Here is an 11,184-nt window from a genome sequence, read left to right on the forward strand (position 1 = left end):
ATAGTGCGATAAGCAAGCGGCTATTTAACATGCCATGACCAAAGGCGAGCTGCGTGTGGGTCCTGACAACAGGTAGAGTGGTCGTTGAGTTGACCTCTAGAGGTTCCCCTATACGTCTGTGCTTCTTGCCATCCTGGTATTTTTATCCTTTGACAGGACCGGTAGTCGGGTCGTCAAAGAAGTCCTATGTGAAAGAAACCTGGAAAAAAAGGAAATAGTGAAAGTATATGTGTGTCCCGGATCGGTCGAGCCGAACTGTGGATCACAAGCTAGTTGTGCCTCCGTCGATGCCCGTGGGATTTCTAGTGTGTAATTGTGCACGCGTGGTACGAATGCCACTACCTGATCGGGGCTGGGACGGAGGCCGAATTGCTAATCGAGCTCTTGATGAGCCGAGCTCTCCTGTTGCAGCGTAGTCTGGACCCTCTTTACGATGTCCAGGGGCTCGGCAACCGGATTACGGTTCTGCTTGAGACGACCGCTCTGTACTTCTGCTGTTAGGGAGTCGGTGTGCTCCTCTGTACGGAGGGAGCGTTCCGTGTTTCCGTTGACCGTTATGACGCCGCATGGACCGGGCATCTTGAGCTTAAGATAAGCGTAATGCGGCACCGCGTTGAACCGAGCAAATGCAGTCCGTCCGAGCAGTGCGTGATAACCACTGCGGAATGGGACGATGTCGAAGATTAACTCTTTGCTTCGGAAGTTGTCAGGGGATCCGAAGACAACCTCTAGTGTGATTGAGCCCGTAGAGTGGGCCTCTACACCTGGTATGACTCCTTTGAAGGTAGTCTTTGTTGGCTTGATCCTTGATGGATTAATGGCCATTTTGCGCACTGTGTCTTGATAGAGCAGATTGAGGTTGCTACCACCGTCCATGAGGACTCGCGTTAGGTGGAATCCACCAATGATTGGGTCCAGGACTAGTGCGGTTGATCCTCCATGCCAGATACTGGTCGGATGATCCCGATGATCAAAAGTGATCGGGCATGATGACCATGGGTTGAATTTTGGGGCGACTGGCTCTATCGCATAAACGTCCCTTAGTGCGCGCTTGCGCTCCCTTTTGGGGATGTGTGTAGCATATATCATGTTCACCGTTTTGACTTGAGGGGGGAACTTCTTCTGCCCCCTTAGTTCGGTTGCCGGGGCTCTTCGTCATCGTCCTCACTTTGTGATCCCCTTTCCTTATTCTCGGCGTTTAACTTGCCGGCCTGTTTGAAGACCCAACAATCCCTATTGGTATGATTGGCTGGTTTGTCTGGGGTGCCATGTATCTGGCACGGACGATCGACTATACGGTCCAAGCTGGATGGTCCCTGACTGTTCCTTTTATACAACTTTTTCCGCTGACCGGGCTTGGAGCCGCTGAATCCGTCATTAACTGTAGTGTCACCGGTATTATCACCATTGCTTCGGCGCTTGTGTCTGTTACGTCAGAGCTTGCCGTTGCTGTTTGTGACCTCGGAGGGGCCCACCTCGCTGGCTATGTTTTTGCTACGAGCGAGTGAACTATCCTCACCCACGCAAAAACGGGGCATGAGTGCCGTGAGGGCTGCCATAGATTTGGGCTTTTCTTGGCCGAGATGGCGGGCGAGCCATTCATCACGGATGCTATGTTTAAAGGCCGCTAGGGCTTCGGCATCCGGACAATAAATGATCTGGTTCTTTTTAGTTAGGAATCTAGTACAGAATTTCCTAGCTGACTCTCCAGGCTGTTGGACTATGTGACTTAAGTCATCGGCGTCTGGTGGCCAGATGTATGTACCTTGGAAGTTGTCAAGAAAAGCTTCTTCCAAGTCCTCCCAGCTACCGATGGAATTTTCAGGCAGGCTGTTAAACCAGTGCCGGGCTGGCCCTTTGAGCTTTAGTGGGAGGTATTTGAAATCATGGAGGTCATCTCGGCGGGCCATGTGAATGTGGAGAATAAAATCCTCGATCCATACCGCGGGGTCGGTTGTTTCGTCGTATGATTCAATATTGATGGATTTGAACACTTCGGGGAATTCATGGTCCATTACTTCATCAGTGAAGCAAAGAGGGTGTGCAGCGCCTCTATATCTGGCCGCATTGCGCCGTAGCTCCGATGGAGTTCGTCTGCGGTTATCGGCTCGGGTGTGACTAGGTTTGTCACGCCCGAATAGGTATCCATCATCATGTGTCGAGGGACATCCCTGTGATCCATAAATCGATCGGGTATGTCCTGCTCTACTATCCAGGGTCTACCGGAGGTCGTATCTATGACCCCGAGCTGTTTCCTCTCTATTTTTATGAGGCGGTGGGGCAGGCTGCTGTTCGGCCTGAGTTGCCGCTCTATCCCGACCATGTGGTGGTCGGTCCGCCGCACTGTCCCGATCGCGTAGTGGTCGATCGGCCGTATTACGCGAGGGAGGTATGGGCTCCGGCGCCTCTTCATCAAACTGGGGTAGCAGCCTTCGCTTTGGGTAACTCTTGGCTGGGCGTCTGTGGCCGTATTCTTCGGTTGCCAGGACATCAGTCCATCTGTCGATGAGCAGATCTTGGTCAGCTTGAAGCTGTTGTTGTTTATTTTTTAGGCTCCGTGCCGTTGCTATTAGCTGGCGCTTGAAGCGCTCCTGCTCGAGAGGTTCCTCAGGCATGATGAAATCTTCGTTGCCGAGGCTTTCCTCATCCTCAGAGAGCGGACGATAACTACCGTCCTATTGATTCGTTGGGCCTGGCCTGTTCGTCGGGGCTAGCTTGCCCGTTTGCTTGCTCCTCCTATTCGGATATTACTTCGGCAAGGTCTGCATTGTTTTCGGCATCGTCCGGAGTATTATTTTCACTGGTGCCAGCATTGCTATCTTTTGAATGACGTGACTTTGAGCGGCGCCGAGGACGCCGGCGTTTCTGCTGTGTCCCAGGAGGTTTATTCTCGACTGGATTTTCTTTGTCATCGTCGTTGGTTGTTTTGGGTGTGTCCACCATATACACATCGTATGAAGAGGTGGCCGTCCAGCGTCCAGTGAATGGCGGACTTTGATTTTGCTCCTCATCGGCATCGTCGTCCATACCGTCGATGTCTTCGGAGTCGTAATCAAGCGTGTCGGTTAAATCCTCGATTGTGGCTATGAAGTGGGTGGCGGGTGGGAAGCGAGATTCTCCTTCATCAGCCCCTAGTTCGAACCGAACATAGTTCGGCTGTGAGTCCCCCACCAAGGACATGCTCTTTAAAGAGTTTAGCACATCGCCCAAGGGCGAGTGCTGGAAGATGTCTGCGGTGCTGAACTCGAAGATCGATAAATGATCAAGTTTGACATCCGCGGGCTCACATGGTTCGGAACTTATGCCCGGAGACGAGTCTGGAGTTCCAGAAACACAAAGATTGTGTGAGGTTAAGTCCATGTGCGGCTCCAACGTCGGGGAATCTGTGGCCTCCGTGGTGGGATTGAGCCTCCAATCCTTGGACGGCGCTGTATGCTCCGAATCTAAGGCCAGAGCTGTTACAGGAGCTATCTCCTGGATACGGATTGATGACAGATTTAATTCATGTTCATCAAGGTGACCGGGAGTGGTTGCCGCGGTCTCGAATCCGGCGAAGATCAAATCTCCACGGATGTCCGCGACGTAGTTCAAGCTCCCAAATCTGACCTGATGGCCAGGGGCGTAGCTATCGACCTGCTCCAGATGGCCAAACGAGTTGGCCCGCAATACGAAACCGCCGAATACGAAGATCTGTTCGGGGAGAAATGTTTCTCCTTCGACAGCGTTGTTGCCGATGATTGAAGGGGCCATAGAAACCTTTTGGGGACGGCACAGTGGAACTCTCAATGAAAGCACCAATGTCGGTGTCAAAACCGGCGGATCTCGGGTAGGGGGTCCCGAACTGTGCGTCTAAGGTCGATGGTAACAGGAGACAGGGGACACGATGTTTACCCAGGTTCGGGCTCTATGGAGGTAATACCCTACTTCCTGCTTGATTGATCTTGATGAATATGAGTATTACAAGAGTTGTCTACCACGAGATCGTAATGGCTAAACCCTAGAGGTCTAGCTTGTATGACTATGGTAATGAGTATATCCCCCTCCGGACTAAGTCCTCCGGTTTATATAGACATCGGGAGGATCTAGGGTTACACAAGGTCGGTTACAAAGGAAAAGAATCTGCATATTCGGTCGCCAAGCTTGCCTTCCACGCCAAGGAGAGTCCCATCCGGACACGGGTGCAGTCTTCGGTCTTCATATCTTCACAGACCATCAGTCCGACCAATGGCTAATAGGCCGGACGCCCGAGGATCCCTTAGTCCAGGACTCCCTCACCCCCCTCCCATGTATATAAAGGGGGGGAGTGGAAATGGCCAGCCCAAGGGGGGGCGCCAGGTGTGGGGAGTCCTACTAGGACTCCCTAGTCCAAGTAGGATTCCCCTCTCCTTTTTCCTTTTTCGGAATATCAAAGAGGGATAGAGAGGAGGAGTAGGAGAGGGAAAGGGGGGCGCCGCCCCCACCCCTTATCCAATTCGGATTGGCAAGGGGGGGGGGCGTGCCACCTCCCTGGCCAGCCCTCTCTCCTCCACTAAGGCACATGTGTGGCCCATTAACTTCCCGGGGGGGTTCCGGTAAAACCCGGTACTCTGAAACTTATCCGATACGACCCGAACCATTCCAGTGTGCGAATGTAACCTTCTAATATATGAATCTTTACCTCTCGACCATTCGAGACTCCTCGTCATGTCCGTGATCTCATCCGGGACTCCGAACAAACTTCGGTCATCTAATCACTTAACTCATAATACAAATTGTCATCGAACGTTAATCGTGCGGACCCTACGGGTTCGAGAACTATGTAGACATGACCGAGACACATCTCTGGTCAATAACCAATAGCGGAACCTGGATGCTCATATTGGCTCCTACATATTCTACGAAGATCTTTATCGGTCAAACCGCATAACAACATACGTTGTTCCCTTTGTCATCGGTATGTTACTTGCCCGAGATTTGATTGTCGGTATCATCATACCTAGTTCAATCTCGTCACCGGCAAGTCTCTTTACTCGTTCCGTAATGCATCATCCTGTAACTAACTCATTAGTCACATTGCTTGCAAACCTCATAGTGATGTGCATTACCGAGAGGGCCTAGAGATACCTCTCTGATACATGGAGTGACAAATCCTAATCTCGATCTATGCCAACTCAACAAACACCATCGGAGACACATGTAGAGCATCTTTATAATCACCCAGTTACGTTGTGACGTTTGATAGCACACAAGGTGTTCCTCCGGTATTCGGGAGTTGCATAATCTCATAGTCTGAAGAACATGTATAAGTCATGAAGAAAGCAATAGTAGAAAAAGCTAAACGATCATTATGCTAAGCTAACGGATGGGTCTTGTCCATCACATCATTCTCTAATGATGTGACCCCGTTCATCAAATGACAACACATATCTATGGCTAGGAAACTTAACCATCTTTGATTAACGAGCTAGTCAAGTAGAGTAATACTAGGGACACTCTGCTTATCTATGTATCCACACATGTACTAAGTTTCCGGTTAATAAAATTCTAGCCTGAGTAATAAACATTTATCATGATGTAAGGAAATATAAATAACAACTTTATTATTGCATCTAGGGCATATTTCCTCCAGTCTCTCACTTGTACTAGAGTCAATAATCTAGATTACATAGTAATGATTGTAACACCCATGGAGTCTTGGTGCTGATCATGTTTTGCTCGTGAGAGAGGCTTAGTCAACAGGTGTGCAACATTCAGATCCGTATGTATCTTGCAAATCTCTATGTCTCCCTCCTTGAGTTGATCGCGGATGGAATTGAAGCGTCTCTTGATGTGCTTGGTTCTCTTGTGAAATCTGGATTCCTTTGCCAAGGCAATTGCACCAGTATTGTCACAAAAGATTTTCATTGGACCCGATGCACTAGGTATTACACCTAGATTGGATATGAACTCCTTCATCCAGACTCCTTCATTTGCTGCTTCCAAAGCAGCTATGTACTCCGCTTCACACGTAGATCCTGCCACGACACTCTGTTTAGAACTGCACCGACTGACAGCTCCACCATTCAATATAAATACGTATCCGGTTTGTGACTTAGAGTCATCCGGATCAGTGTCAAAACTTGCATCGACGTAACCATTTACGATGAGCTCTTCGTCACCTCCATAAACGAGAAACATATCCTTAGTCCTTTTCAGGTATTTCAGGATGTTCTTGACCGTTTTCCAGTGATCCACTCCTGGATTACTTTGGTACCTCCCTGCTAAACTAATAGCAAGGCACACATCAGGTCTGGTACATAACATTGCATACATGATAGAACCTATGGCTGAGGCATAGGGAATGCCTTTCATTTTCTCTTTATCTTCTGTAGTAGTCGGGCATTGAGCGTGACTCAACTTCACACCTTGTAACACATGCAAGAACACTTTCTTTGACTGATCCATTTTGAACTTCTTCAAAACTTTATCAAGGTATGTGCTTTATGAAAGTCCAATTAAGTGTCTTGATCTATCTCTATAGATCTTGATGCCCAATATATAAGCAGCTTCACCGAGGTCTTTCATTGAAAAATTCTTATTCAAGTATCCTTTTATGCTATTCAGAAATTCAGTATCATTACCGATCAACAATATGTCATCCACATATAATATCAGAAATGCTACAGAGCTCCCACTCACTTTCTTGTAAATACAGGCTTCTCCAAAAGTCCGTATGAAACCATATGCTTTGATCACACTATCAAAGCGTATATTCCAACTCCGAGAGGCTTGCACCAGTCCATAAATGGATCGCTTGAACTTGCACACTTTCTGAGCACCTTTTGGATCGACAAAACCTTTTGGTTGCATCATATACAACTCTTCTTTAAGATATCCATTAAGGAATGCAGTTTTGACATCAATTTGCCAAATTTCATAATCATAAAATGCGGCAATTGCTAACATGATTCGGACAGACTTAAGCATAGCTACGGGTGAGAAAGTCTTATCGTAGTCAACTCCTTGAACTTGTCGAAAACCTTTTGCAACAAGTCAAGCTTTGTAGACAGTTACATTACCGTCAGCGTCAGTCTTCTTCTTGAAGATCCATTTATTCTCTATGGCTTGCCGATCATCGGGCAAGTCAAGCAAAGTTCATACTTTGTTCTCATACATGGATCCCATCTCAGATTTCACGGCCTCAAGCCATTTCACGGAATCTGGGCTCATCATCGCTTCCTCATAGTTCGTAGGTTCGTCATGGTCAAGTAACATGACCTCCAGAATAGGATTACCATACCACTCTCGTGTGAATCTTACTCTGGTTGACCTACGAGGTTCGGTAGTAACTTGATCCGAAGTTTCATGATCATCATCATTAGCTTCCTCACTGATTGGTGTACGAATCACTGGAACTGATTTCTGTGACGTACTACTTTCCAATTTGGGAGCAGGTACAATTACCTCATCAAGTTCTACTTTCCTCCCACTCACTTCTTTTGAGAGAAACTCCTTCTCTAGAAAGGATCCATTCTTATCAACGAATATCTTGCCTTCGGATCTGTGATAGAATGTGTACCCAACAGTCTCCTTTGGGTATCCTATGATGACACATTTCTCTGATTTGGATTCGAGCTTATCAGGTTGAAGCTTTTTCACATAAGCATCGCAGCCCCAAACTTTAAGAAATGACAACTTGGGTTTCTTGCCAAACCACAGTTCATATGGTGTCGTTTCAACGGATTTAGATGGTGCCCCATATAATGTGAATGCAGCCATCTCTAAAGCATAACCCCAAAATGATAGCGGTAAATCAGTAAGAGGCATCATAGATTGCACCATATCTAATAAAGTACGATTACGATGTTCGGACACACCATTATGCTGTGGTGTTCCAGGGGGTGTGAGTTGCGAAACTATTCCATATTGTTTCAAATGAAGACCAAACTCATAACTCAAATATTCACCTCCACGATCAGATCGTAGAAACTTTATTTACTTGTTACGATGATTTTCCACTTCACTCTGAAATTCCTTGAACTTTTAAAATGTTCCAGACTTATGTTTCATCAAGTAGATATACCCATATCTGCTCAAATCATCGGTGAAGGTCAGACAAAAATGATACCCGCCGCGAGCCTCAAGACTCATCGGACCACATACATCAGTTTGTATTATTTCCAATAAGCCTGTTGCTCGCTCCATTGTTCCGGAGAACGGAGTATTAGTCATCTTGCCTATGAGGCATGGTTCGCAAGCATCAACTGATTCATAATCAAGTGATTCCAAAAGTCCATCGGCATGGAGTTTCTTCATGTGATTTACACCAATATGACCTAAACGGCAGTGCCACAAATAAGTTGCACTATCATTATTAAACGTGTATCTTTTGGCTTCAATACTATGAATATGTGTATCACTACTATTCAGATTCAACAAAAATAGACCACTCATCAAGGGTGCATGACCATAAAAGATATTACTCATATAAATAGAACAACCATTATTCTCTGATTTAAATGAATAACTGTCTCGCATCAAACAAGATCCAGATATAATGTTCATGCTTAACGCTGGCACCAAATAACAATTATTCGGGTCTAAAACTAATCCTGAAGGTAGATGTAGAGGTAGCGTGCCGACTGCGATCACATCGAATTTGGAACCATTTCCCACGCGCATCGTCACCTCGTCTTTAGCCAATCTTTGTATAATCCGTAGCCCCTGTTTCAAGTTGCAAATATTAGCAACAGAACCAGTATCAAATACCCAGGCGCTACTACGAGCATTAGTAAGGTACACATCAATAACATGTATATCAAATATACCTTTCACTTTGCCATCCTTCTTATCCGCCAAATACTTGGGGCAGTTCCGCTTCCAGGACCAGTCCCTTTGCAGTAGAAGCACTCAGTCTCAAGCTTAGGTCCAGACTTGGGCTTCTTCACTTGAGAAGCAACTTTATTGCCGTTCTTCTTGAAGTTCCCCTTCTTCCCTTTGCCCTTCTTCTTGAAACTAGTGGTCTTGTTAACCATCAACACTTGATGCTCCTTCTTGATTTCTATCTCCGCAGCCTTTAGTATCGCGAAGAGCTCGGGAATTGTCTTATCCATCCCTTGCATATTATAGTTCAGCACGAAGCTTTTGTAGCTTGGTGGCAATAATTTAAGAACTCTGTCAATGACACTATCATCAGGAAGATTAACTCCCAGTTGAGTTAAGTGGTTGTGGTACCCAAACATTCTGAGTATGTGTTCACAGACAGAACTATTCTCCTCCATCTTGCAGCTATAGAACTTATTGGAGACTTCATATCTCTCAATCCGGGCATTTGCTTGAAATATTAACTTCAACTCCTGGAACATCTCATATGCTCCATGATGTTTAAAACGTCGTTGAAGTCCCGATTCTAAGCCGTAAAGCATGGCACAGTGAACTATCGAGTAGTAATCAGCTTTGCTCTGCCAGACATTCATAACGTCCGGAGTTGCTCCTGCGGCGGGTCTTGCACCTAGCGGTGCTTCTAGGATGCAATTCTTCTGTGCAGCAATGAGGATAATCCTCAAGTTACAGACCCAGTCCGTGTAGTTGCTACCATCATCTTTCAACTTAGCTTTCTCTAGGAACGCATTAAAATTCAACGGAACGGTAGAATGGGACATTGATCTACAACAACATAGACATGCAAAATACTATCAGGTACTAAGTTCATGATAAATTAAAGTTCAATTAATCATATTACTTAAGAACTCCCACTTAGATAGACATCCCTCTAGTCATCTAAATGATCACGTGATCCATATCAACTAAACCATGTCCGATCATCACATGAGATGGAGTAGCTTTCAATGGTGAACATCACTATGTTGATCATATCTACTATATGATTCACGTTCGACCTTTCGGTCTCAGTGTTCCGAGGCCATATCTGCATATGGTAGGCTCGTCAAGTTTAACCCGAGTATTCTGCGTGTGCAAAACTAGCTTGCACCTGTTGTATGTGAACGTAGAGCTTATCACACCCGATCATCACATGGTGTCTCGGCACGACGAACTGTAGCAACACTGCATACTCAGGGAGAGCACTTGTACCTTGAAATTTAGTGAGGTATCATCTTATAATGCTACCGCCGTACTAAGCAAAATAAGATGCATAAAGGATAAACATCACATGCAATCAAAATTAGTGATATGATATGGCCATCATCATCTTGTGCCTTTGATCTCCACCTCCAAAGCACCGTCATGATCACCATCGTCACCGGCTTGACACCTTGATCTCCATCGTAGCATCGTTGTCGTCTCGCCAACTATTGCTTCCACGACTATCGCTCCCGCTTAGTGATAAAGTAAAGCAATTACATGGCGATTGCATTTCATACAATAAAGCGACAGCCATATGGCTCCTGCAAGTTGCCGATAACTGTGTTACAAAACATGATCATCTCATGCAACAACTTATATAATCACGTCTTGACCATATCACATTACAACATGCCCTGCAAAAACAAGTTAGACGTCGTCTACTTTGTTGTTGCAAGTTTTACGTGGCTGCTACGGGCTTAGCAAGAACCGTTCTTACCTACGCATCAAAACCACAATGATTTTTCATCAAGTTTGCTGTTTTAACCTTCAACAAGGACCAGGTGTAGTCACACTCGATTCAACTAAAGTTGGAGAAACAGACACCCACTAGCCACCGGTACGCGAAGCACGACGGTAGAACCAGTGTAAGGGCATATTTATCCCTAAGATATTTTGGTGATTGATGATAATGCTTTTGCGGACTTATCGTGTGCATTGAGTTTTTTCAGAGATTTATCCTTTGGCACGAGACGATTCCCTCCCCTCGGAGTTTGAAGCGAAGACGGTGTAGTACTTTCGAATTAGTTTGGTGGACTAGTTTTGTAGGGATCACCGTACTATCAAGAGGAGGTCCGCTTTGGAAAGGCTAGGGTGGAATCATCACGTACACTTCCTTTGCACACCCTCCGAGCCTTTCCGCTTCGTTGATGAGCTCGTTCCCCTCTCTCAGTGTGCCCTCTCTGGTCCCAGCGGTAGTACCGCGGGCCGGAGCGGTAGTACCGCTTGGGTGCTACAAGCGGCAGTACCGCTCCACAGCGGTAGTACCGCTGTAGCCCCCAGCCGTAGTACCGCTGCCGCTTCATGCTAGTACCGCCTCGATTCTTGGGGCTTTTTCCATGTCGGGTTTTACGGTACTTGTCG

Source organism: Triticum aestivum, chromosome 3D (genome assembly GCF_018294505.1).
Source record: "Triticum aestivum cultivar Chinese Spring chromosome 3D, IWGSC CS RefSeq v2.1, whole genome shotgun sequence".
NCBI classification, from domain to species: domain Eukaryota; kingdom Viridiplantae; phylum Streptophyta; class Magnoliopsida; order Poales; family Poaceae; genus Triticum; species Triticum aestivum.